Raw genomic sequence first — 27361 nt, 5'->3', positions numbered from 1 at the left:
TGCCCGCAAGGTGGTTGCTGTGATGATAAATACAGGGAGCAAAGCAGCACCCCAGAGGAAAGGCTGCCTGCCCTAAACTAGGAATTTAGAAAAGCAAAACAAAACGGTCATGATTATGATTAAAATTAATACCATTAATCCTGAAAATCAGATTAATCATGTTAATGTATTTTCACTGATAATAACTTTTATACGACGGTATTGATAAAATCAATGCCATTACTATTAGTAGTTCATGGTAATGTATTTACAGTTATAATTATTTTATACTTACGATTATCAAAATTAAAACTATCAATATGCATGTTTAGCATAATTACACTAATATATTTAGTTGCACTAATATATTTAGTTGCTCTTGCACTAATATATTTCGTTATAAGTATTTTATGCTTGCAGTTATCATTGTTAATACTGTCGATATGCGTTATTAGCTTAATTACATTAATGTATTCACAAGTATAATTATTTTACACTAATCATTACATAGATTAATGACTGGATTAATTACAAGGGTCATATTAATATAGTCACAATTATTCCATATTACCGGTTTTTAAATCAGTATTATCAATGTGAATAACAACAACAACAACAACAATAATAATACTAACAACAACAACAGCAACAACAACAATGATAATATCAATGTATATACAGTTAGGGTGATTTCCCCCCTCCCCTCTCCTGTCTCCTCTCCCCGTCAATCAATCCTTGAGGCAGCCAATAGGCGCGCGGGCTCCTCCCCTCGCTTCTTGCCACGCCCCCGCGAGGAGCGCCGCCAATCGGAAGCCTCCCCGGCCGTGCGGCGGGGAGGGGGCGTGGCGGCTGTTGCCGTGGCGACGGCGGGAGAGCGGGCTTGTGCCCGGATGTTGCCTGGTTTCGGCTGGGCCGGCTCCCAAGATGGCGGCGGCGGCGCGGCGAGGGGAGCCCTGAGAGGAACCGGGAGGAGGAGGAAGGGACGAAGGGAGGCCGCGGCGCGGACCCGAGAGCGAGCGAGCGAGCGAGAAGGCAGGCGGCGGGGACGGGGCGCGGAATTGGGAGGGGGGGAGAGTGTTCTCGGGGGTGGCCCACCTTGCGGGGTTGTTGTTGGCGGGCGGAGGGGCTGGCGAGGTTCATTTATCGATATGTTCGCTGTTCATATCCCGCCTTGGCCCCCCCTCTTCTCCCCCCCCACCGGGACGGGGTTCAAATCCTCCTCCCCGTTTTTAACCTCGCCACGGCCCTCCCTGCGAGGTAGGCCAGTGAGGGAGGGAGGGAGGGGGCGCCAAGGTCGCCACTCGGCGGGCTGAAGTCCTAAGACCTGGGAGAGACCAGGGTTCAAATCCCCACCCAAGGAGCTCAAGTTGCCCCCCCCCCACATTTTGTCCTCGCAATAACCCTCCGAGGTAGGATGGGAGGAGGGTAAGCTGATCGCCCCCCTCCCAGGTCACCCCCCCTTGGTGAGATTCATGGCTGGGGGGCAGGATTTGAACCCTGGTCTCTCCCAGGGCAGGATTTGAACCCTGGTCTCTCCCCCCCACACCCCCAGGTTTTAGCTACGCCATGCACCCTGTGTAGGTAAAGGACAGGTAAGCGGTGCCCCCCCAAGGTCAAAAACACTGCCCCCCCCCCGTGAGCTTCATGGCTGGGTGGGGATTTGAACCCTGGTCTCTCCCAGGTCTTAGCTGAGCCATGCACCAGGTAAAGGGCAGGTATGGTAAAGGACAGGTAAGAAATGCAGTCATAATAGTAGCAGCCATTTGCATCGCACCCTCTGCTCCAAGGAGCTCAAGTTGCCCCCCCATTTTATCCTCACAATAATCCTCCGAGGTAGAATGGGAGGAGGGTAAGCTGTGGCCCCCCCCAGGTCACCCCCCCCCCCGTGAGCTTCATGGCTGGGGGGCAGGATTTGAACCCTGGTCTCTCCCAGGTCTTAGCTGAGCCCTGCACCTGGTGTAAGTAAAGGACAGGTAAGAAATGCAGTCATAATACTGTAGTGGTAGCCTTTCACATCCCACCCTCTGGTCCAGGGAGTTCAAGTTGCACCCCCCCTATTTTGTCCTCGCAATAATCCTCCGAGGTAGGATGGGAGGAGGGTGAACTGATCGCCCCCCTCCCAGGTCACCCCCCCTTGGTGAGCTTCATGGCTGGGGAGCAGGATTTGAACCCTGGTTTCTCCCAGGTCTGACGCTCTAACCACTAAACCAGCACTGGTTCTTTCTGGGGCGTGGAAGGGCAGCGGGGTTTGAGGGGTACAAAGGGGCTGGGGTGGGATTTGTGGTAGGGGGGTTGTGAGAAGCAGCAGAATGTGTGTGTTGGGTGAAGATTGCTGGGTTGGAAATTGGGGGGGTTGTCCTTGGAGAAAGGGGGTGCAATGGGGGATCCTGGGGGGGGATGGGGATGACGGGAGGATTCTACTGACTCGTTTGGGGCATTCGTTAGCTGCCTTTTCCAGCTGAAGCTGAATGCTAAGCCCATGTTCATAAAATGATAAAATGCAATGAGAAAGAAGGAACTGCAGCGAAGCCATTTCGTCATCAGTATGGTATTGGGGGTGCGGGCACCACCACCTGGGAGAACCAGGAGGCAAGGCCCCAGGGGCTACCCTAAAAAAATAGAAGGAGACATTGTCTTGATGACAGGCCTGCAGTGAAGGGGCCCCACACACACACACACACACTCCTGCGAGTGTGGAGAGGTGTTGTCTAGGCGCAGAGCTGCAGCTAAGAAGTCCTTGCCCCATGCCAACCCAACCTCTGGCAATCTCGAATGAGGACCTTAACACGTGAGCTGTTCCCTATAGGGAAAGGGGTCTCTATTTTTTTATTTTCAATACCATCCTTCATCTGAGGGGGTCACACGGTGGTAATACACAACGTAATGACAGACAAAACAGTGCCCCCCCAACCCAAACACAGAAAATTGTAGGGATGGCTGCAATAGCTGCTAGTGGGGAAATGAAGTGGGGGCTGCTTGGGGTGGCCTAAGGGTGGACAAGTCACAATGACTGTCTTCTGTCTCCCCACCCGCACCCCCCTCAGTTATGAAACTCTCTTATTATGGGTTGGCTTGGGGTGAATTTTCTCCAAGGGGCTCTAAGTGGTGTACATAGTTCTCCCCCTTCAACCCCCACAACAACCCTGTGAGCGGCAGCGACTGGCCTCCAAGATCACCAAGTGAGCTTCGTGGTTGAATGGGATATTGGAACCCTGGCCTCCCAGGTCCCAGACCGGCACTCTTGACAACTAGACTACACTGTCTTTCTCTAGCTTCTTGCCATTAGACCTTTGTGACAGAACAGGTTATGCATCCGAAGAAATAATGGGAGCAGGTAAAGGTGGCTGTTTATGAAGTAGTGTGGGCATGAAGGGTCAAGGGGGCAGGTGCAAGGAAGCGTGGTATGTGGCTTATAAGAGTTTGGCACATTCCAGATTCTCCCTCATTCTTTATTCCATAAACAGCATATGTTTTGCACTCACGGAAATGATCAGTCTGTATTTATTGAGCCTGAAATAATGTGCCAACAGCTTTCCGCCACTGAAAATGGTAAAACACCCTTCTGCTACTTAGCAGGATTGGCCTTCTGCCGTTTCAAAGGCTGTCCTGCAACAGAAACCCTTGTCAACGGAGACAAATAACTACTGTCCCAAAAGCTGCCTGTGGTTATTATCAGCTGCGTATTCAAATTGAGTGAATGTATCAACCAGCCCAGGGGTCAGCAACTTTTTCAGCAGGGGGCCGGTCCACTGTCCCTCAGACTTTGTGCGGGGCCAGACTATATTTTGAAGAAAAACAACAACGAATTCCTATGCCCCACAAATAACCCAGAGATGCGTTTTACATAAAAGTGCACATTCTACTCATGTAGAAACATGCTGATTCTCGGACCGTCCACAGGCCGGATTTAGAAGCTGATTGGGCCGGATCCTGCACCTGGGCCTTAGCTTGCCTACCCATGAACTAGCCAGAGTGGTGTTTGGAGAGCCCATCATAGCCTGAAGGTTGGTCGGGGGGGGGGGGGCAAAGGAATGCCACTTGAAAAAGCAGCAGTTAGGGCTGTGGCATTGCAACACAGCTTATTGTGAGATGAAACGGAACCTTCCCCATAACACTTCTTTGCTCGTTTCATTGGATGGGGTGGAATCCAGGGGGGCATTTCTGCCAGAGTGGCTGTAATCTCTTGGGATGGAGCTTGCATGAACTGACCCCTTTTTCCTATCGTCCACTGAGCAGATGTCTCCAACAGGCGATTTCTAAATCTCCTTCAATTAGCTAGAGTGGAAATGCCTCTAATTGCTGGGAAGTGAAATGCAAGTGAAAATTTAAAAGTGAAGCAAGCCTTGGCCTCTGCCCACCCAGAGACGTTTCTGTTTATGCAGGAGGGTCCCGACCAGTCCCCTTTGGTGGATGTGCTTGAAAAGTATCACCTTTCTCTAAAAGCATATTGATTGGTGGACGTGCTTCCGGAGGCTTTTCTCTTGGCAGAGTTGCTTCTTCTGATTGATACATCTCGTCCAAATGGACAGAGCGCTGGCTTGTAATTCACTTAGGAAGGGCAATTAATACATCTGGTGTGACGATCAAAGCTCTGCAGCAACACTCAGAGTGAGTGTGTTGTTGTGTTGTTTTAGTTACAGGCACCAGCAAGCAGGCTTCTCTTTGCCAAATGTGCAGCCCTGGGGATGTTCCACAGTTGCAGGGCAGCCCTTGTAAAATTTCCAGGCTGGGAGTGCAGTGAATCCAGGAGGTCCTTATCTAATCTTTTGGCTTGGGATGGGGGTGTTCCTGTATCATCTGCAAAAGCTTTTTTTGTTTTTCTTTGAAGTGGAGAGATTCCCCTTTTGGTTGTTTAGGATTTGCACTTCCTACAGCAGCCCACAAGCCACATTCATTTCTTCAATTGTTTGTATGTGGTTCACAGGCACCTGGAGAATCCATTACTGTAACATAATGCAATAATAGTAAACTCAGATCTCTGAGTGCTGGTCCTTGTGTGTCCAAAATGGCACCATCCATGCAAAAGAAGGAGGTACCAGAAGGCTTTGGAATACATGAAGGGCAGGGAGAGGAGGCAAAACAGCCAGTAAGATCTGAGCGTATTCAATGCCATGAGATGCTGGCTCACTGCTTACAGGCGAGGGAATGGAGTATCCTGGAGCAGGGCATAGCTGGCTAGGGCCCTCAATAGGGATACTCCATACAGCAGTACAGTCATAACTCGGGTTGAATGTGCTTCAGGTTGAGCGCTTTCGGGTTGCGCTCCGCGGCAACCCGGAAGTAACGGAGCGCAGAAGCGGCAAAACGCGACATGCGCAGACGTGCCGTCACGTCTTACGTTCCATTCAGGATCCGTTCTGGAGCCCCGTTCGCATCCCGAGGTACCACTGTATATTGTTTTAATTCTAGCTCTTATGGTTACAGAAATGTAACATGAGAAACAGACTTGGGGAAATAGGATCCAGCCCAAGGGCCAAATCCTTATCTCCCCCATGGGCCAAGTGTCTGAAATGTAACTTGTCAGCAGTGGACAATCAATATTTGTATCCTTGTTTTTCAGAAGAGCTCAGAAGGGGTGTTTTAACCTCGCAACAGCCGTGTGACGTAGATTAGCCAGGAGAGTGTCACCTGCCCAGGACCACCCTCTCTGTCTGGCAGCTTAAGAGGAGTCTAATTTGGGGTTTTCCTGATCCAAGCTCGGTGCTAGCTACTACACTAACTGCTACCATCTATCACGGGATCTCTTGGACCTGGTGAGCTGAGCAAGGGATGGAAGAAATCTGCTCCCAATAAACCCTTGGTCAGAATAAAGAGGTGGCCTGTGTGTTCAGGTAGCTCCTTATCAGATGCATTTCTGCAGGCTTGGATCAGATGCTATCTCCAGTTATTTGGGGGAACAACTGCCTGCCTGCACCAGTAAGGCTTCCCAGGATGTCCCAGTTGTGTAGCTTGACTGAGTGCTGTGTACAGTGGTGCCTCGCAAGACGAAAAGAATCCGTTCTGTGATTCTCTTCGTCTAGCGGTTTTTTTGTCTTGCGAAGCAAGCCCATTGAAGGATTAGCACTATTAGCGGCTTTTAGCGGCTTATCTGCTGATCGGATCAGCTGATAAGCGGCTTAGCGGCTTAGAAAAAGGGGGGGAAAGAAAAAAAAAACCAGCAGGAACTCGCAAGACATTGTCGTCTTGCGAAGCAAGCCCATAGGAAATTCGTTTTGCGAAGCACCTCCAAAACGGAAAACTCTTTCGTCTAGCGAGTTTTCCGTCTTGCGAGGCATTCGTCTTGCGGGGCACCACTGTATTGTAGCTCTTTCACAAGGTCACTGGCTTTCTCTACGAAACTGATTTCTATCCACCAGTAGAACTGATGCTGATACTGATTGTCCCATGATATGTATGAGATGGATGACTCAAAATTGTGTTTGTCTAGGTCTGTAGTAAAAGCGAGTCTCGTCTTGCCAGGAGTTGATTGTCTTCCAGCTCATTTTAACCTCTTTTACCCCTTGGACATGCCAACCGAAAGAGAGGTTTGTGGCAGGGGGTTGTGCCCCATGAGAATAACTGATCATGGAAGAAATACAAAAGCACTCTCAAAATGTTTCACAAAATTGACAAACCCTCTGATGGAAAAAGCAGAGCTGTAGCTCTTGGCCCCTTCTGGCAAGCTGACACTGTTGTGTATAATAACTAGCTTGGAACCACTTCAAAGGAGGAGAGGATCTCTCAGTAAGGAAGCAACCAAAGGAGAACCCAGGGAAACAGAAGATGAAACCATTTGTAAACCTGGCACTGGTCCCTCAGGCATGTGGCACAATTGCAAATTTTTTATGAGGGGAGGGAGAATTGTTTGGCTTTGAAATGTTTGCCGTTGGAGTTGCCTCTCTACAACTGGTGAGGGCTAGAAACTTGCTGCTTTAAACAAGATGAGAACTGGAATTCTCGGGGTCTAATGAACCCTGGGGCAAAAGAGCCCTGGGGGTGAGCTGTGATTCTAACTGGGTATCTACAAATTGCCGTTTGCTGGAAACCCCCAGCTGCAAGGTTGGAGGGGGAAGAGATGTGATTGACTCTGGCAAGGCGAAAGAATGCTCTCAATGCGAAGCACCAAACAAGGCCTGAAAGCTAGCCAAGAAGCAGCTTTCTCTTGCCAGCGAAAACATTAACTAATCCCAGCAACATTTTAAAGAAAATGCTCAACTTCTGGTAACGGAACAAACCTGCTGGATGAATAAATATATTGTTCTTTGCCTCTTACAACTCTGGCTGGGGATAAAAAGACTTGTGGAAATCAGACTCCGGAAGCATCGTTGTTGAGTTCAGGAAGCGGACTGCTTGTAGGCAGTGGGAGGAGAGGGGCCTGCTATGCACAAGGTGGTCCTGTCTAGTATTACCCCAAAGTTCTGGTCATTCAGACTCCCTGCTGTACTGCTGCATTTCCCCAAATCTCCCAATGTCCTCTCTTTAAAAGATGCTGCTTGCATTGGCCACGAAGATTTGAATGAAAAATTCTGCTTGAGCATCACTGCTTCTTCTTACGAGTGAGTAACTTCAGAACCAAATCCCTTGCCCATTCTTGATCAGAATATGGTTCGGTCTAGTCCACCTTTCCAACTCCTAGCAGTGGCCAGCTAGAAACGTACAAGCATGTGGTATACAGTAGTGCCTCGCAAGACAAAAAGAATCCGTTCTGTGATTCTCTTCGTCTAGCGGTTTTTTCGTCTTGTGAAGCAAGCCCATTGACGGATTAGCGGATTAGCGCTATTAGCGGCTTTTAGCGGCTTATCAGCTTATCGGATCAGCTGATAAGCGGCTTAGTGGCTTAGAAAAAGGGGGGGAAGGAAAAAAAACCCGCAGGAACTCGCAAGACATTTTCGTCTTGCAAAGCAAGCCCATAGGAGATTCGTTTTGCGAAGCACCTCCAAAATGGAAAACTCTTTCGTCTAGCGAGTTTTCCGTCTTGCGAGGCATTCGTCTTGCGGGGCTCCACTGTATTCTGCGGTATATTGCCTCTGCATGAGGAGGCTCTCCTTTGTTGTCACAGGGGGTGGAGCCCCTCCCCTAGGAAATAAGGTGCCAATGTTGGGGGTCTTTTAGTTTGTGGGGAGGAAATTGATAAAGGACATGGTAAAATAATGCATGGTCTGCGGGAAAAGGAAGTTTTCATCTGTCTCATAGTACCAGAGCCCAGGACCATCTGATGCGGAAGCTGAATGTTAAAAATATGGAATCTTCTGCCACAAGGTGTAATGACAGCCAGAAAGTTGGATGGCTTTAAAAGGGGTTTAGCCCAATTTCTGGAGGATAAGGCTATTGGCGGGTGTGAGCCGCAGTGGCTGTGTTCTGCCTCCACCACCAGGAGTAGAATTATCCTGAATTCCATGTGATGGGAATCCCAAGTGGGAAGAGCTGAGGTTGCTCTCAGGCCCTACTTATCACAGGGATCAGGCTGGCCACTGTGGGTAACGTGATGCTCGACTAGGTGTAGATGAGACCTCTGCTCCATGAATTTATCTAATTTTTTAAAAGCCGTCTAAATCAGAAGCACTTGCTTCCCTCTTAATGAATTCTCTGTGTGAAATTGTACTTAATATTTTCAACTGTTATATGTATAGCTTATTGTTGTAGGGAGCCCAAGAAGAAAGGTCCCTGCCCTGAGATGCTTACGATCTAAAATTTGACCCCCGGGCATCACCTACCTGGCACCTGTGATTATCAAGGGGGATATTGTTTGGTTTGTTACTATGTATTTTTGTGGTTTTGTACTGTAAACCGCCCTATGATCCTTCAGATGTCTTCTAAAAGTCTTGTAGTTGTTGTTCTCTTTGACGTCTGGTGGGAGGGCGTTGCACAGGGCGGGTGCCACCACCGAGAAGGCCCTCTGCCTGGTTCCCTGTAACTTCGCTTCTCGCAGTGAGGGAACCACCAGAAGGCCCTCGGAGCTGGACCTCAGTGTCCGGGCAGAATGATGGGGGTGGAGATGCTCCTTCAGGTATACTGGGCCTTTGAGGCCGTTTAGGGCTTTATAGGTCAGCACCAACACTTTTAATTGTGCCATGAAATGTACTGGGAGCCAATGTAGGTGTAACCAAGTGCAGCCTGTATGTAAAAAAAGGTCTGCTTTTTTAAAAGTCTTCCTGTTGAAACCTTGCTACTTGATTTTTGTCTTCTTTCAAATGAAAAATTTCATGGTTTTGAGTGGAAAGGAAGAGGGGGGGAGGAGGGGAGGAAGAAGAGATATTTTTACATCAGAGTCGGAAGACTCGTTATTTTGCAGAGCCTTATGCTCTAATTTTGAGTGCCTGAAGAACATATGGAAGACTGTCTCTTTGAACATCTATGTTCAAGGGGGGGGGGAGTCTCCCATCTGTTCAGCGTACAGTTTGAGGCGTTCATAGACTGAACAGGGTGGAAGCCTCCTGCCTTGGCCCTTTGTGCTATTCACAATTTCATGGATGCATATTGATAATGTGGTGGTGTGGACAGAGCCAGGCATCTCAAAATCTGATACCTGGAAGCTTTAATTATTATTTTTTAAGGCTTGTGCTGCAAGGTGCCTAAGTTTAATTCTATCGCCTTAAAAAGCCACTTCTGGTGTCTAGGAATAATTTTAGCTCCCATATATATATATATTTAGAGTGATGTTGAACTTGAATGGCATTACTTTGATGACTTACAGATGCAAATAGCCTGACATGTGGAAATGTGATAATTGGCCAGGGGAAGTAGACACAAGACAGATGGGGAGCCTGTTGTCTTAACACTGCAGGAGTAGCCTGGCTGCAATTTTAAGGCAGCGAACTCCAACTTGATTAAAAATGGAAGTACTCTGAGAATCCATTAGACTGTCTGTTGGTATGCCTGTACTTCCAACAATTTAAAGCCGCATTTTCTGCCAGAACGGCACTTGGAGTGACATGCAACAGGGCAATGAAATAAAGCAGTAATAAAAAATTCACAAAACACCAACATAATCCTAAAAGCCAAAGACAGATATATGAAGCAGCAGCAGTTAAGAACAGGGCACAGTCAGCCAGAAGGAATTCTTGAAAAAGAAGAAATGTTTTTGCCAGCTGTTGAGCGGACAACAAGGAAAGATTTCCTGGGAAAGCAGGGTCTGCAGATGGAGCGGCACCACGACTGTATATGTTGAGCCCCTGTGTCTTCCAGCCTCCCCAAATGTCTCTCTTGTCAATCTGAGAGAACGGGGCGGGATGTATGGGAGCAGGTGCTTCCTAAGGTACTCAAGACCCCGGCCATTTAGGACTTCAAAGCTCAAAACCTGCATACAGTGGTGCCTCGCAAGACGAAATTAATTCGTTCCGCAAGTTTTTTCTTCTTGCGAGTTTTTCGTCTTGCGAAGCACGGTTTCCCATAGGAATGCATTGAAAATCAATTAATGCGTTCCTAGGGAAACCGCCTTCAGACCAGGTCCGGGGACAGTCTGTGCCCCGACCTCTTCTGAAGGCTGGGGGGGGGGGGGAAACAAGGGCTTTTCTTCCCACCCCCAGCCTTCAGAAGGCTGTTCTGAAGGCTGGTGGTGGGAAGAAAAGCCCTTCTTCCCACCTCCCGCACCGCAAGCTCCGGGGACAGGAGGGCTTTGCTGCCGACCACCAGTATTTTAAAAGCCCCTGCTGTCCCGGGGCGATTTTAAAATGCTGGCGGGCGGGAGCGAAGTCTCTGCTGTCCCGGGGAGATTTTAAAATGCTGGCGGGCGGGAGCGAACGCTTCTGAAGGCCGGCTGTGGGCGAAAGTCTTTGCTCCCGACCGCCAGCAATTTAAAACAGGTCCCCGGAGATTTCCCTATGGGCTTTCATCTTGCGAAGCAAGCCCATAGGGAAATTCGTCTTGCGAAGCGCCTCCAAAACAGAAAACCCTTTCGTCTTGCGGCTTTTCCGTCTTGCAAGGCATTCGTCTTGCGGGGTACCACTGTATTAGATTATATCCAGGAGCAAAAAAGCAGCCAGTGAAGCTTCCCTCTGAAAATCAGATAGTGTCCATACATGGCTTGTAAAACCTCAAGACAGGTCTGAGGCAGTTTGAGGCTGGACGTGCCTGTGCAAGCTCTGATCGCCAGACCAAGCCCCACCTCCACATAACTAACGGATCTGTGTTACAGGTGGGAGCCAAGTTATCCTTTGACACTCTTGAGTAATTTATCTTTCAGGGGCTGGGAGAACGGGCAAGTTCAGGGTGGCGGTGGGGCTCTGCCCCCCTGCTCGGTGAACTTGTCCGCTGCCTCCAGTTTTGCCTGTTAGCGCGTCTCTGATCTTCTCTAGCCTGGTTTGTCGGGGGTCCTCTTCCAGGGAATTTCGAAGGTCTGTTCTGAGCATCCATTATGGCACTGAGTCAGTGCCGGGCTCTAGTAGCATGGCAGCCAGGTTTCAGCTCTGTGATCTGCTGGGATGCATTTTGAGAATTCTCTTCTAATGGTAAGCAGTAGAAAAATATTATTAAGTTAACTAAATGAACTGTATAGATTACATACCCCTAGCCTCGTCTTCTAGATGCTGTAGGTCTTGAAGCCAATTGGGGATCAGGCGGTTTTGTGAATGGATCCCCCAAATCCAAGGTCTCATTGCTGACTCTCTCTCTCTCCTCCACCCGCCCTGCAATGGTGTGGGCAGCACTGGAATGTTAATGGCTTGCCCATTTCTACCGTGAATGACTTTTTTTGTTGCTGTTGTGCAAGAAATTTCCTGGCTACCCAACCTTGCCTCTTGCCCTCGAGTTCAACTGCACCTGCGTCTCTTAATAAAAGCAGATTTTCTCTGGCACGGAGGAATGTGCACAGTGGAGTCAGGCAGTCTGCTTTTGAAAAACAACCGCTACGCATCGTCCTTGTGCAGCCGATATCTCCCGGCAGTTCTCCCAGCTTGCTCAGGATTTGGGCCTTGCTTTTCTCCAAGGTTTCCATAATTGTTAAGATGGAAGCTTTAACTGTGCTCTTCTTCCTCCATCCCTCCCCCCCCCTTTTCTCTCCAGGCTTAATGGGAACACACTCATTCAGGAAAGAAAAGAGAGGCAATTTCTGAGCGCTTTGCTGATTTGGCTAATCCCAGATAGCTAATTCTCTTGTATGGGCCCATTGAGGCAGGCTGCTGCGTAAGTCCCAAACTCAGCTCAGCAGCAGCATTTGTGCACCCGCATTGGGGGAAAAAAATATTTGTGCTGCTTTGCTTTCCTCCAAGGAAGAAAACCTCTGCTTTTTGCTAGCACCTGCTCCCTTTATGTGACTTTAATGGGAGATTTCAGAACTAGGGCTGCTGCAGAGAGGATATTAGGGGGGCAGGAACCCCCAGCTCTCAGGGCCTTAGACTTCCATAATCCCACCCTTCTCATACTCCTCACCTTGTTGTTCTTTAACCCTTTGAGTTAGCTCCTTGAAATAGCTGTGGTGTTCTGGTAATTGGTAAAGCGCAGTGCAGCCTCCGTTCCCTTAAGAAGATTCCAAAAAGACAGACAGCTGTGTTGATCTATTATTTTGCTGACACCCACAGAGCAGGAGCGCTGAGCAGAAGGCCCAGTTTATTAGACTCAGCACAGCTGCATTCCTGAGCGTGATTCCCTGGGAGGGAGCGCCACTGATCTCAGAGGTGTTGACTCCTGGCTGAATCGGGTCAACTTGTAAAACACCTTGAGCTTTAACAAAAGATACTTGTCCAGTTCTGGGCACCACAATTCAAGAAGGACACTGACAAACTGGAACGTGTCCAGAGGAGGGCAACCAAAATGGTCAAAGGCCTGGAAACGATGCCTTATGAGGAACGGCTAAGGGAGCTGGGCATGTTTAGCCTGGAGAAGAGGAGGTTAAGGGGTGATATGATAGCCATGTTCAAATATATAAAAGGATGTCACCTAGAGGAGGGAGAAAGGTTGTTTTCTGCTGCTCCGGAGAAGCGGACACGGAGCAATGGATCCAAACTACAAGAAAGAAGATTCCACCTCAACATTAGGAAGAACTTCCTGACAGTAAGAGCTGTTTGACAGTGGAATTTGCTGCCAAGGAGTGTGGTGGAGTCTCCTTCTTTGGAGGTCTTTAAGCCGAGCTTGACAACCATATGTCAGGAGTGCTCTGATGGTGTTTCCTGCTTGGCAGGGGGTTGGACTCGATGGCCCTTGTGGTCTCTTCCAACTCTATGATTCTATGATTCTACTCAGCCAGCTGAATTTCAGTCTCCAGCTTTTAACTGGAATTGCAGACCATCTTCCGAATAATTATTACTGTTTGAAATGCTGGTGTGAAGTTAGGAGCTGCATCAGATAAAAGGAATGGATCCGACCTCTTTGAGATTGTTGCCTTCATTCTCAGGCTGCTTCTATGCTAATTTGTCTGTCTGTCGTGCAATTAAACTGGAAAGTTTCATTGCCACTTTATTTGCTTCCCAGTAACTGTAGTGCTTGTGCAGGTGAGCTCATTGCTCCTGCTCTAGATAAAAGCCCAGAAGGAGCTGCACTTCTCTGCATTTCCCCTCCTCCACTTCACCAGTGGTTGAAGCACCATCTCTTGTACAAGCTGCCCTTGGAAATAAAATGCTCCAGAGGGGGGGACTCCTTCCCTTCAAGCCAGTTGCATCTGAGAGATGCACACTTAAGCCCAGGAACTGCAGATGAAAAGGAAGCTCAAACCTCCCTCACATGTGATTAAAGGTACGGTGGTACCTTGGGTTACATACGCTTCAGGTTACATACGCTTCAGGTTACAGACTCCGCTAACCCAGAAATAGTGCTTTAGGTTAAGAACTTTGCTTCAGGATGAGAACAGAAATTGTGCTCCGGCAGCAGCAGCAGGAGGCCCCATTAGCTAAAGTGGTGCTTCAGGTTAAGAACAGTTTCAGGTTAAGAACAGACCTCCGGAACAAATTAAGTACTTAACCCGAGGTACCACTGTAAAGGTAAAGGGACCCCTGACAGTTAAGTCCAGTCGTGAACGACTCTGGGATTGCGGCGCTCATCTCGCTTTACAGGCTGAGGGAGCCGCCGTTTGTCTGCTTCCGCAGACAGTTTTTCCGGGTCATGTGGCCAGCACGACTAAGCCGCTTCTGGTGAAACCAGAGCAGCGCACGGAAATGCCATTTACCTTCCCGCCAGAGCGGTACCTATTTATCTACTTGCACTGTGTGCTTTCGAACTGCTAGGTTGACAGGAGCAGGGACCGAGCAACGGGAGCTCACCCTGTCACGGGGATTCGAACAGCTGACCTTTCGATCGGCAAACCCAAGTGGTGCAGTGGTTTAACCCACAGCGCCACCTGCATCCCTCTCATGTGATTAGTCTGCTGCATATATCTTCATGTTCCTAGTTTATTTTACCATGTCAGTTGCCTCCCCTCCCCCCTTTCACATTCCTGCCACAGAGGTCTGTGTGCCCATGGTGAACTTGCCAGCATTGCTACATCCTTGACCTTTTCTCCTTGGCTTTGCCCCAGAGAACCAAAGACAAGTGTTTGGGAAACTTTATTCTCCTATGTGGTGCTATCTGCATACAGGCACGGGTTGGAATGCAACAATTGTCTCATCTTGCTGATGGGAGTCCAACAGGGAGAGGTGTATCTGAAGAAGTGTGCATGCACACGAAAGCTCATACCAAGAACTAACTTAGTTGGTCTTTAAGGTGCTACTGGAAGGAATTTTTTTATTTTGACTAGGGAGAGGTGTGTAATCTGTCCGCCTGTTAAATGGAATTTTTGAATCCGGTGGAGAAAGAGAAGAGCAGAGGCCCAATCGCCGAAGCAAGGTACCTCTTCCAGGTGTGTGGCTTCATGGTTAGGCCCAGGGCAAGTGCCTCATACAGAATTGAGCTGCATATGCAAGCGAACCAGAGGGCCGGTGTGGTGCAGTGGTTAGAGTGTTGGACTAGGATCTGGGAGACCGTGGTTCAAATCCACCCCCCATTAGGCCACGACACTCATTGGGTGTGACCTTAGGCCAGTCACTGCTTCTCAGCCTAACCCACCTCACAGGGTGGGGATTAAATGAGTTGTGTACCCCACCTTGAGCTCATCAGAGGAGACGGTTGGGACATATACACAATATCAACTTGTGAATTGTGTGTGGTCCTAATTGTGCTGCTTGTTTGCCCCTCTTGCTCTTAATCCAGATAACTAGGAAGTCTCTGGAAATTCCAGAAACTTCCTCGCTCTCAGCTTCATGCTAATCCACTGCTGGAGTGCACAGAATTCCTAGGAATTTTCCTGTGCTTGAGATGGTTCAGTTGTTGCCTCCTTTCTGTGTCTCCCTTCCTTTGTTTACATTGTGCTTTGAAAAGGAATGAGGGTTTTGAATGTTGGGGACATGTTTGACTGAGCAAACTCTGGCAGACTCTTTCTGAACATCGCCAGCCTTGCAGGAGGGAACTCGGAGTATTTAGAGTGAAAATGACAAGGCAATTGTCAGGAATTACTTTAATGGGTAGGAATTAGTTTTAAATTATTCTCATTATAAATAGCTGGTATCGTAGTTCCTGGCTCTGAAGCAAGCAAGATGGAATGATGTGTCACAGCAAAGAAAGGTTGTGATTAATAAAACGAATCTTAGTTAAACTAGCACAAAACACACACACACAGAGAGAGAGAGAGAGAGGAGAGAGAGAGAGAGAAGCTTGGTAAATCAATTAGATTCATCCATTTCCCTACAGATCTGCCTCTAAGTCATTCTACAGGAGTTGGCTGAGACTTGCAGAGCTTTGTGGGATGGGGGAGAGAGAAGATGCTCAAGTATTAGGCTGCATCTTTTAATTATATATTGACACCTGCTTTACAGAGGGAAATGGGGAGAGCTGAGACTTCCTAGATTTTCTGTAGTGGGGAGGTGCCATTCTCTAGTGGAGAGGTTGTCCCAGCGCCATCGTGGTTGAGATGAGCAACAGGCGAGGAAAGGGAGGAGTTGTTTAGCAGCGGAACCTTCCCCTTAGACTCACTTAGATATTTTTTAAGTAATGGGTATGCTTCCCGCTAATGAAGATTAGTAGCAATTGCTGTGAGTTCCACCAAACTGTCCTTCCCTCCCATCCCACGTGTGTGTTTTTAGCAGGGAAAATATGCTGTAATTTTGGTAACGATGTAAAGAGCTAATTAAGGGTCTTGCTCAATCAACTAGCAGCTTAATTACCACCAAATAGTAATCGCTTGCGGAAGCGCTGCTGCCGCCGCAAGCCCTGTGACATTTATGGTTCTGCACCTGAGGGCGTTGTGCAAAACGGGGAAAGGATATCCCCCCCCCTTTTAAAAGGCCCATCGCAACTGGGATTTCTGGAGGTGGTGGGAGGAATCTGCTGAGGACTGTGATTCCTTAAACATCCACGTCTTCCCTTTCCTCTGGGGAGTGTACAGGGTGGCCTATATGGGCCTCCTACAGGGAGGTCTGCTATTCAGACACCACTCAGACTGTCTTTGCCTCCACAAGGCGGCTTCTGACCACCTCTTTGGCCATTCAAAGCAAAACAGTAAACCCCTGTAAGGGGGGAGGAGTGTGTTTTCCTTGCATATTTTCCTTGTCTTCAAATATTCCTCCCTGGGCCATTGCTCACTGGCAGAAGATCCTGGCTTCCACCCTCAACATTTTCCAGGAGGGCTGGGTCAGGCTCCTGTCTGAAACCCTGGACTGCTGATGCCAGGCGGTGTGTAGACAATGCAGATTTAACTGGACCAGCGGCCTGACTGTGTACAATGCAACTTCCTGCCTGGCTTGTCTAACCTGACAGCACCACTGCTGTTTGTGTGTGGAGGGCTGGCACAGCATTTCCGTGGCTCAGCCTTGCCTCCCAGTTCCTGTGCCCCCCCCCCCCCGGGGAAGGCTTTGAAGCTGGTGTCTCCACCAGAGGCATCCCTGCCACAAGGCAAGGTGAGATGGCCACCTCCAGTGGTAAATTTTGGGTGGCCGAGTAAGGGAGAGGGACTTGACGAAGGGCACAGTGTTGGGTTTTCATTTCCATGCTGCCTCAAAACAGCTGGATCGCATTCTGTGTTTTAAATGATGCGCTCTGTTCCACTCAAGCCGCCTAAAGAACCGCCTTCTGGCAGTTCCCTTGCTGCACGAAGCCAAGTTACAGGGAACCAGGCAGAGGGCCTTCTCGGTAGAGTGGTACCTCGGGTTAAGTACTTAATTCGTTCCGGAGATCCGTTCTTAACCTGAAACTGTTCTTAACCTGAAGCACAACTTTAGCTAATTGGGCCTCCTGCTGCTGCCGGGCCGCTGGAGCACGATTTCTGTTCTCATCCTGAAGCAAAGTTCTTAACCAGAGGTACTATTTCTGGGTTAGCGGAGTCTGTAACCTGAAGCGCATGTAACCTGAAGCGTATGTAACCTGAGGTACCACTGTATTTTAATATTTTGTGGGAAGCCTCCCAGAGTGGCTGGGGAAACCCAGCCAGACGGGTGGGGTATAAATTTATTATTAATTCATTAATTAATCATTATAAAATGCCGTAGACTGGTCCTGAAGGCCATGTGACTGCTGAAGAGCTGGGCCCCAGAGTGCAGCGGCCGGCCTGCTCTTGAGGTGGGATAGCTGGAGAGGCCTGTGTCAGATCTCTCTGCATTCCTGGCATGCCTGCTGGTCCCCCCTGCCTCCCTCCTATGCCCCTCTTTCCTTTGAACGCTGCTCAGGCGCTGACTGCAACTGGCCAGAGCCTCCAGCATCTCTCAGAGCTGCAGTCCATGCAGAGGCTTGTGTGTGTGCTGAGAGGTGATAGACCTCTTGTTGCCCTCCCTCCTTGTTTAATGCCTGCATCTACCCATTTGCCTTCTGGACATGCTAATCCCTAGAGCATGGGGAGGCAAACTAAGGCCCGGATCCGGCCCAATCGCCTTCTAAATCCGGCCCACGGACGGTCCGGGAATCAGCGTGTTTTTACATGAGTAGAATGCGTCCTTTTATTTAAAATGCATCTCTGGGTTATTTGTGGGGCATAGGAATTCGTTCACCCCCCCAAAATATATATATATATATATATATATATATATATTTTAAAAGATATTTTATTAGAGTTTTTCAAATTATAACAAGAAAAATGAAAAAAACAAAAACATACAAAATAAAAACAGTTAAAAACACATTAATTTTCATAACGTATCTTCCATACACTTATTTTCCCAGACCTCCTCATACCTCCCTTTTTTGTATTCCAGTTCAATTTGTTAGTTCAGCAAATCCTTACCATCAAGTTTTCACCCTATTCTAATCTTTCATTACATTACCTTACTCTATTCTCCTCATTGTCCTATAAAAAACCTTAACCTAAATCTTATTTTTAATAACTTCTCTTAACCTTTATATTCTTTCCTAATCCCTTGAACTTTTATACCAGAGCCAAGCAATTTCATTTCATACATCCATCTAGTATTCATCAATTATGTAGGATAATCCTAATAACAAAAAATAAAAAAGAGAAAGAAAATCTTCATCCAACGTCCCTTCCCCCAGGTCCCGGGTTTGTCAGTCCATTTATCCCCCCCCCCCAATATATATATATATTGGCTCCCCACAAGGTCTGAGGGACAGTGGACCGGCCCCCTGCTGAAAATGTTTGCTGACCCCTGCCCTAGAGAGAGGGATGAAAGCAGAAGGTGCCTGACTCTTTGAGAGGGAGGGAAGTGAGTGCATTCAGCTGGACCAACAATGTCCAGAAGTCCAGTTTGGCACAGACCCATTCTGAGCTTGGCTTTTCCGAGGTCTCTCTCTGGTGTCCTCATGGCAAAAGCTCGGGAGCAGAATATTTCAGTGCCTCTTGAGTGAAGCTGGCAGCCAGACTCTGGCAGCGGCTGATAGTTCTCAGATATAACTAATAGAGAGTCACTCTCCTGGCAGCAGATGTGAGGGATTTCATAGGTCACTTTGCACACTCTTATCTGGTTACAGGGGAATGAGTTTCCGCTGGTAAAAGAGGAGGCCCACTGGGAATGCTTCTGAGGCCAGTGGGCTTGAATGGGCAGAGCCTGCTGAACCTTGAAGCTCACAGGGAGCCGGGTGCAAATCACTATTTCAGTTCGAACTATATTTGAGGATATATCAGACATGTTCTGGCCTGTGGGAAGCAATGATTTCTTCTAGAGCTCTGATCTTACATCAGAAGAGCTGGCTGGATCACACCAATGGCCCATCTAGTCCATTATCCTGTTCTCACAATGGCTGACAAAATGCTCATGGTAAGCCCAAATGCCCTTTCCCTTCCTGTGGTTTCCAGCAACTGCTGTTTGGAAGCTCGAACTGTGGAAGCAGAGCATAGTCATCAGGGCAAATAGATATCAATAGCCCTCCTCATCATTTGTCTCAGTCTCAAAGAGAGCCAGTGTGGTGTAGTGGTTAAGAGCAGTGGACTCATAATCTGGTGAACTGGGTTCGATTCCCTGCTCCTCCACCTGCAGCTGCTGGGTGACCTTGGGCTAGTCACACTTCTTTGAAGTCTCTCAGCCCCACTCACCTCACAGAGTGTTTGTTGTGGGAGAGGACGGGAAAGGAGATTGTTAGCCGCTTTGAGACTCCTTCGGGTAGTGATAAAGCGGGATATCAAATCCAAACTCCTCCTCTTCTTCTTTTAGAGCTATCTAGGTTGGCACCCATCACTGTCTCCTGTGCAAGCGAGTTCCATAGTTTAAGAATCTTCAGCTGGTGTGTTTGGACCCCCTACTGGGTCAGGTGGGTCGCAACAGGAGCACCAGCACCATTCAAAGGTGGATCCCTGGGTTTGAAAAGGTTGAAGACTACTGGTCTAGAGAAGTGGTAGGAAAGGTCTTGTAAGCAGGATGGGAATGAGTATTGAGGCGAGGTGAGAATATTCTCTGCTAGAAAATTCTCCAGAGAATATTCTCTACAAACTGTAAATTCTAATGTAAGAACCAGTTTTACAACCCACATTAAAAAAATCTAGTAAATAATAAGTCAAGCTGTGATATTGCCAGTGTAAGTAATGAAAAATGATTTTTTTTTTGATCCAGTTACATTACTGGGCATTGTGTCATTGACCATTGGCAGTTGGCAACATAATTAGAATTCAAAGTTGATGGTAAGTATACGGGTTAGTGGCAGGCTTAGTGATTAACATGAGACATTCATGTTGAATTTTCAATTTCAAGTTTGGTGCAAAAAAATCAAAAAATGTAAATTCACTGCATTGCCCCATTGAATAGAAGTATCTGTACAGTTTTTGGTTGCCATCTGGACAAGTTTACCCATGAATAAACATGTATATTAACTAATTATACCATTTTCAGTTCATTAAAATTACATTTAAAATGAATAACCTCCTATTTTAAATGAAAATTCTCTAATATTCTCATTAATCGAGAATATTCTTGAGAATATTCTCCAAAAGTTTATTCTCGAGAATTTAACATCACTGGTAACGAGGTCTCCCTTTTTTACATCTTGCAGATATGACTTAAACAAACCTAAGGGCAAGTGGACCAGCAAGGCATTGTGGATTCACGGGCATCTCCAGCTATCCCACCTCAAGCGTAGGCAGGCTAGTTGCCCAAGTTCGTAAGGCCCACGGCTGCAGAAATTGCAGCTCTGTTCAGGACTTGCTTTTGACCCCCTCTTCCACCCGCCCCCACCATAACACAGAATGACAAATACCAGGGGTGGCTCTCCAGGTGGTGTTGGACTCCCAGTAGCCCCCATCCACCACAACCAGTGGCTCCGGATAATGAGAATGGTGGTCCAACAATATGTGGAGAGCCACGGTTTCGCTCTTCCTGCCATATGCAAACAGTTGTGTGGGTGAGGGGAGCCAAGATAATGCCTTTAAACCCTTTTAATTTTTACTTTCCTGCCGGGGGTGGCTCTGACGGGTTGTGATGTTCTTTATTAATGAGCACTTTGGAATCCTTTGGTGTCAAGTATAGCTTTGTAGAATTGGGTAGGAAGTCGCTTGAGGAATGTGAGGAAGCCCAGGCCTGTGAAGCTTCAGCCTCTGCTCGTTAATGTCACAGGGAAGCCTTTATCTCTGACTTCCCCCCTGCACGATGTGCCGGCTTTCCCATCACAAATATTTCTGTTTGGCTGATTAAAAACAGATGTGCGATGTGTGGTGGACGCCTGGGAGAAGCTGGAGAAGCGTAATGATACCATTCTGTGAAAAGATCAGTGAGAGGACTTCTGTCAAGGGGTCTTAAGGGAGTGACAAAGTATTTGGAAAGTTGTGGAGCAGCGCTGGCTGCATCCCTCGGATGCCTTCAGAGGTGGAGTCGTAATTCCTCCTTCGGGCCTTGGATGCAGTCCGCCAAGCCCTGTCAAATGGGTGGCAGGTTTTCAGAAAAGGTGATATATGTCTTGAGTTTTGGGGTAGAGACAATGGTTCACACGAAGCTCTTGTGTGCATAATAGGTAAAGGGAAAGGGACCCCTGACCATTAGGTCCAGTTGTGGCCAACTCTGGGGTTGTGGCGCTCATCTCGCTTTATTGGCCGAGGGAGCCGGTGTACAGCTTCCGGGTCATGTGGCCAGCATGACTAAGCCGCTTCTGGCGAACCAGAGCAGCGCACGGAAATGCCGTTTACCTTCCCGCCAGAGCGGTACCTATTTATCTACTTGCACTTTGACGTGCTTTTGAACTGCTAGGTTGGCAGGAGCAGGGACCGAGCAACAGGAGCTCACTCCGTTGCGGGGATTCGAACCGCCGACCTTCTGATCGGCAAGCCCTAGGCTCTGTGGTTTATTTTTTTTTTTAATAAATTTTTATTGGTTTTACAAAGTTTTTAAATAACGAACAAACACTTAAAAAGACAAACATACACGTATAGTTTCATAACATATTTTCATAAGCCTCTTTTCTTGGACTTCCCCTTCCCCCCCCTTTCTGCATCCCAATGTCCATAATTTTTAGCAACTCCCAATTGTTACTTCCACCCTCTGTCATCTTATTCCTCTCTATATTCTGACCTTATATCACTGTATCCCTTTATTTCTAAAAACCACAACACTTTAACATTCATTAAGTTTATAATAGTCCTTAAGATAGCTTTTAAATTTTCTCCAATCTTCTTCCACCGTCTCCTTTCGTTGGTCACGGATTCTGCCTGTCATCTCAGCCAATGTCATATAGTCCATCACTTTCATCTGCCATTCTTCCAGAGTGGGTAGATCTTGTGTCTTCCAATACTTCGCGATGAGTATTCTTGCTGCTGTTGTAGCATACATAAAAAAAGCTCTATCCCTTTTTAACACCAATTGGCCGACAATGCCCAAGAGAAAGGCCTCTGGCTTTTTAGGAAAAGTACATTTAAGTACCTTTTTCATTTCATTATAGATCATTTCCCAGAAAGCCTTAATCTTCGGGCACGTCCACCAGAGGTGGTAGAAGGTGCCTTCAGTCTCTCTACATTTCCAACATTTATTATCGGGCAAATGATAAATTTTTGCCAGCTTGACTGGAGTCATGTACCATCTGTAAACCATTTTCATAATATTTTCCTTTAAGGCATTACATGCCGTGAATTTAATACCAGTGTTCCATAAACATTCCAAGTCAGCTGCCATGATATTGTGCCCAACATCCTGTGCCCACTTAATCATAGCCGATTTGACTGTTTCGTCCTGTGTACTCCATTTCAGCAACAAGTTATACATTCTAGATAAATTCTTAGTATTGGGTTCTAGTAACTCAGTTTCTAGTTTTGATTTTTCCACCTGGAAGCCAATTTTCCTATCCTGTTTAAAAAACTCCATTATTTGACGATATTGAAACCAATTTTGTACTTTATGTTTCAATTTCTCCTGGCTTTGTAGTTTAAGCTTATCTCCATCCTGTTCCAAAATTTCCCAATACTTCGGCCATCCGACCTCCATATTGAGTTTCTTCACTGCTTTAGCCTCCACTGGTGACACCCATCTAGGGGTTTTGTTTTCCAACAAATCTTTATATCTTATCCAAACATTATATAGTGCTTTTCTAACAATATGATTTTTAAAGATACTATTAACTTTGTCATACCATAGATATGCATGCCAACCAAAAGCATTGTTAAAACCCTCCAGATCCAAAATGTCCGTATTCTCGAGGAGCATCCATTCTTTCAGCCAGCAGAAAGCTGCTGCCTCATAGTACAATTTTAAGTCCGGCAGGGCAAAACCCCATCTTTCTTTTGCATCTGTCAATATTTTAAATTTAATTCTGGGCTTTTTGCCCTGCCAGACAAATTTCGAAATATCTTTCTGCCACCTCTTGAAACATTCCATCTTGTCAAGAATCTGCGAGGTCTGAAACAAAAATAGCATTCTAGGCAATACATTCATTTTAATCACCGCAATTCGGCCTAACATTGACAATTTCAAATTTGACCATATTTCTAGATCTTTTTTGATTTCTGACCAACATTTTTCATAATTGTCCTTATACAAATTCACATTTTTAGATGTCAAATAAACCCCTAGGTATTTCACCTTCTTAACCACTGTCAGCCCTGTTTCTTCTTGGAATTTCTCCTTTTCTATGTCTGTTAAGTTTTTTCCTAAAACTTTGGTTTTTTGTTTATTCAACTTAAATCCAGCTACCTGGCCAAACTGTTGTATTATTTCTAAAACCTTTTTCGTACTAGTGATTGGCTCTTGTAAAGTCAATACTAAGTCATCTGCAAACGCTCTTAACTTGTAATGTTTAGCTCCGACCTGCACTCCTTTAACCTGCTGGTCATTCCTTATCATATTCAGCAACACCTCCAGGACTGAGATAAAAAGTAATGGGGAAATTGGGCACCCTTGTCGTGTTCCTTTTTCTATCTTAAGTTCCTCAGTTACTACGTTGTTTACGATCAATTTAGCCTTTTGTTCAGAATATATTGCAGCCATACCATTCTCAAAACCTTGGCCTACCCCCATCCCATGAAGGTTCTTTATCATAAAGCTCCAAGAAATATTGTCAAAGGCTTTCTCCGCATCCACAAAAATCAATACTGCTTTAGTGTTTATATTCACCTCTAGCTTTTCCAAAATGTCTATTACATTCCTTACATTGTCTGCCAGGTGTCTTTTAGGGAGAAAGCCTGCTTGGTTCTTATGAATCCTTTCCATCAACACTCTTTTAAATCTTTTTGCCAAAATATCTGCAAAAATTTTATAATCCACATTAAGTAGCGATATTGGGCGGTAGTTCTTCAGTTGAGTCTTTTCAGTCTCTGTCTTTGGTATGAGTGAAATATATGCTTCTTTCCACGATTCAGGTGCCTTCTTTCCCTCAAGGATCTCATTGCAAACTTCCTTTAGTGGTTGAATCAACCATTCCTTCAACGATTTGTAATATCTGGAAGTCAGTCCATCTGGTCCTGGAGATTTGCCCAGTTGCATGTTCTGAATGGCAGCCTCTATCTCTTGTTCTGTTATTCTCTGGTTCAGATCCATCTTAAAGTAAGATGGGTAAGATAGGCTCTGTGGTTTAACCCACAGCGCCACCCGCGTCCCACCCGCCAACCGTGTGCATAATAATAATAATAATAATTCTGTACTTTGATCCTGCCGTAGTTCATTTCTGGGTTCACCATCTATGGTTGACTCGAAACAAGCTGTGTTGCAGAGAACCTGTGTGAAGGCCACATATATGGTGCTTCCCCTTCACCCTTATCGTCTTCCTCCCCCCCCCCCCGATCATCTCGAACCAGGGGTGTGTTTTGAAGCATCACCGCAAAGCTCCTCATGTGCCCTGAGATCTGGGCTGCAGCTAATCACTGCTTCCTCTCTCTCACACATCTTGGCTTTTATGTGTGAATTCATTATGCAAGGTTTCTTTCTTTGTTTTTAAAGTCTGTGTCGATTTATTTCATAGGAAATCCTGAGATTTTTCAAAGGAGCAGGCTTGCAGATGGCTGGCGCTTTTCCATTTCCATTTTTAAATGGTTAATTTCAAATCTCTTTCATTTTTATTAGAAATGCGCTGCTTTCCCCAGTCTTACCTGATCCGGCGCCGGATGCCTGTTTGCCATGTTTATGAAAGACACATTTACTGTAGTTTGGGTATAGTTCTTTTTCACCACGATGTTTTCCAGTTTGGTTCAGTGTTAGAAACTCAGATATATAAGTTGGACCTAAATGGCTCTGTAAACCAAGGTTTGTTGTTGTTTAGTCGTTTAGTCGTGTCCGACTCTTCGTGACCCCATGGACCAGAGCACGCCAGGCACTTCTGTCTTCCACTGCCTCCTGCAGTTTAGTCAAACCAAGGATACAGTTGCCAAAATGGAATGTCTAGTTGCCATTTTGGGGCAAGAGGGCTCTCAAGTCTTATTTTTCAAATGATGGATGACACTGATTAATTATCAGTAAAACATCTGTCTAGTTCAGATGACAACCTTGAGCTAGGTTAAGGCCTTTGAGAACTTAAAGAAGAAAAGTCCCTTGATCCAGGGACAGTGGTACCTCGGTTTAAGAACAGTCCGGTTTAAGAACGATTTGGTTTACAAACTCGGCAAAACCAGAAATAGTGTCTTGGTTTGAGAACTTTACCTCGATCTAAGAACGGAATCTGAACGGTGGAAGAGCACTGGCGGTGGGAGGCCTCAGGGAAAGCGCGGCTCGGTTTAAGAACGGTTTTGGTTTAAGAACGGACTTCCGGAACGGATTAAGTTCGTAAACCAAGGTATCACTGTATTGGCTTATTCTGACTTCTTTTTCTTAATGGTGACATGGACCATTCATAACGCAAGAATATTCTTCACAACTGTGAGCAGGCTAGTGGGGTGGGGTAAGGCAAGGCAAGCGATAACAATTAACTATAGCGTTGTTCACTGCTCCTGCTCAGGCTGCACAGAGAATGAATTTTTGGTTCCTGAAATTGATTCTGATTGTGCAGATAAAATATAACAGATACCGGTATATACTGGTCAGACCTCACCTGGAGTACTGTGTCCAGTTCTGGGCACCACAGTTCAAGAAGGACACTGACAAACTGGAACGTGTCCAGAGGAGGGCAACCAAAATGGTCAAAGGCCTGGAAACGATGCCTTATGAGGAACGGCTAAGGGAGCTGGGCATGTTTAGCCTGGAGAAGAGGAGGTTAAGGGGTGATATGATAGCCATGTTCAAATATATAAAAGGATGTCACCTAGAGGAGGGAGAAAGGTTGTTTTCTGCTGCTCCAGAGAAGCGGACACGGAGCAATGGATCCAAACTACAAGAAAGAAGATTCCACCTCAACATTAGGAAGAACTTCCTGACAGTAAGAGCTGTTTGACAGTGGAATTTGCTGCCTGGGAGTGTGGTGGAGTCTCCTCCTTTGGAGGTCTTTAAGCAGAGGCTTGACAACCAGATGTCAGGAGTGCTCTGATTGTGTTTCCTGCTTGGCAGGGGGTTGGACTAGATGGCCCTTGTGGTCTCTTCCAACTCTAGGATTCTATGATTCTATGATTCTATGGTATATAATGCTGTGGTATTAGTGTGTGAAAACAGTCAAGATCCAAGGATCTCCAGTCAGGCACCTCCAGATGGTGGAGATATCAGGCGCCATCCAGGCATCCAGGCACCTTCACTCGGTCGCAAGTGACTGATAACCAGGTGCAAAATGCGCCCGGCGCCTGGCTAATTTCGAACACTGGTTTGGGTTCGAGCAGGCTCCGTGAAGACCCACCTGGGCAGGCTGCTGCCGCGTCTGCCTGAATTGCTTTCAGGCAGGTCTTTCAGTTTATCTGCTCAAGCAGCGAGAGGAGGCCAGCTAAATGGAGAGCTCTTGCACAGCAAAGCTGGTAGGGGAACAGCTGGAGAGACTAAATTAAGCTTAGGAGGCCTGCAAACAACCTGCAGGGGGAAAAGTCTGTTTTCTGAACATTCTTCCCTCCATCCCTGCCAGTGATCTTTCTGTGTCCTGAAATGCTTTCGCTGCATGACCCAACTCGACAGGGTTGAATAGTTTCTGCTGTTCGTTTTTAACTGTTCCTGTTTCGTTTAGGTTTAACATTTGTATTTAGCTTTTCCAAAATACCAGGTTGAGCTCAAAGTGGCTCGTAATAGCATTAAAAATGAGCAAACATCACTATCGCTAGGCCGAAGACGCAATAGCGTACAAATAAGGCAAAAGGAAACAGGCTCATGAGATAGTTAATACAACCTCAAAGAGATGCAGAAATGGCTTCTGAGCAGCAGCCCTGTACCAGTTAAAGGGGCTTCTATACCCACTACATGAGCACAATTGCAGGCAGTAGTCGCTAAAAATGCAAAGGTCGCCATTTCACGCCCATCCCATGAGGAAGGTAGGACTTGGTTTCAATCTCATTTCTGCTGGTGGAGACCCTCAGGGACTTGGTATCACTCTGAGAACAGAATCTTTCTCGGGAGGTCGGGAGGGGGAAAGAAAGAACCCACAACCTCCGTGTTGTCCAGTGAAAGGATAGATTTCGCGCGCGCACCCAGCGCAATTAGTGCTTAGCGGTATGGTCTGCTGCCAGACTGCATTAAAATCATCATTACAGCAA

At 46.8% G+C, this 27361-nt stretch overlaps 1 protein-coding gene across 5 annotated transcripts in view; it reads left to right on the top strand.

Annotated features, from left to right (window-relative positions):
- The first annotated feature begins 887 nt into the window (after positions 1-887).
- The window catches only part of PAK4 (p21 (RAC1) activated kinase 4), an 88859-nt gene continuing 62385 nt past the window's right edge, over positions 888-27361 (top strand). The window contains exons 1-2 of one of the 5 annotated variants that reach the window (XM_082231047.1): positions 5540-5732; positions 7445-7514. The gene's annotated coding sequence lies outside the window, so the exon portion shown is untranslated. Of the gene's footprint in view, positions 1012-1930; positions 1953-5539; positions 5733-7444; positions 7515-20343; positions 20448-27361 lie in introns of those variants that run through there. The other 4 variants (XM_082231050.1, XM_082231046.1, XM_082231049.1 and 1 more) reach the window with 4 other exon arrangements.

The sequence above is a fragment of the Podarcis vaucheri genome (assembly GCF_965113315.1).
Source record: "Podarcis vaucheri genome assembly, chromosome: 7".
Taxonomy (NCBI): domain Eukaryota; kingdom Metazoa; phylum Chordata; class Lepidosauria; order Squamata; family Lacertidae; genus Podarcis; species Podarcis vaucheri.
The sequence above is the reverse complement of the archived record's forward strand: the minus strand, read 5'-3'. Positions and strand labels throughout refer to the sequence as shown.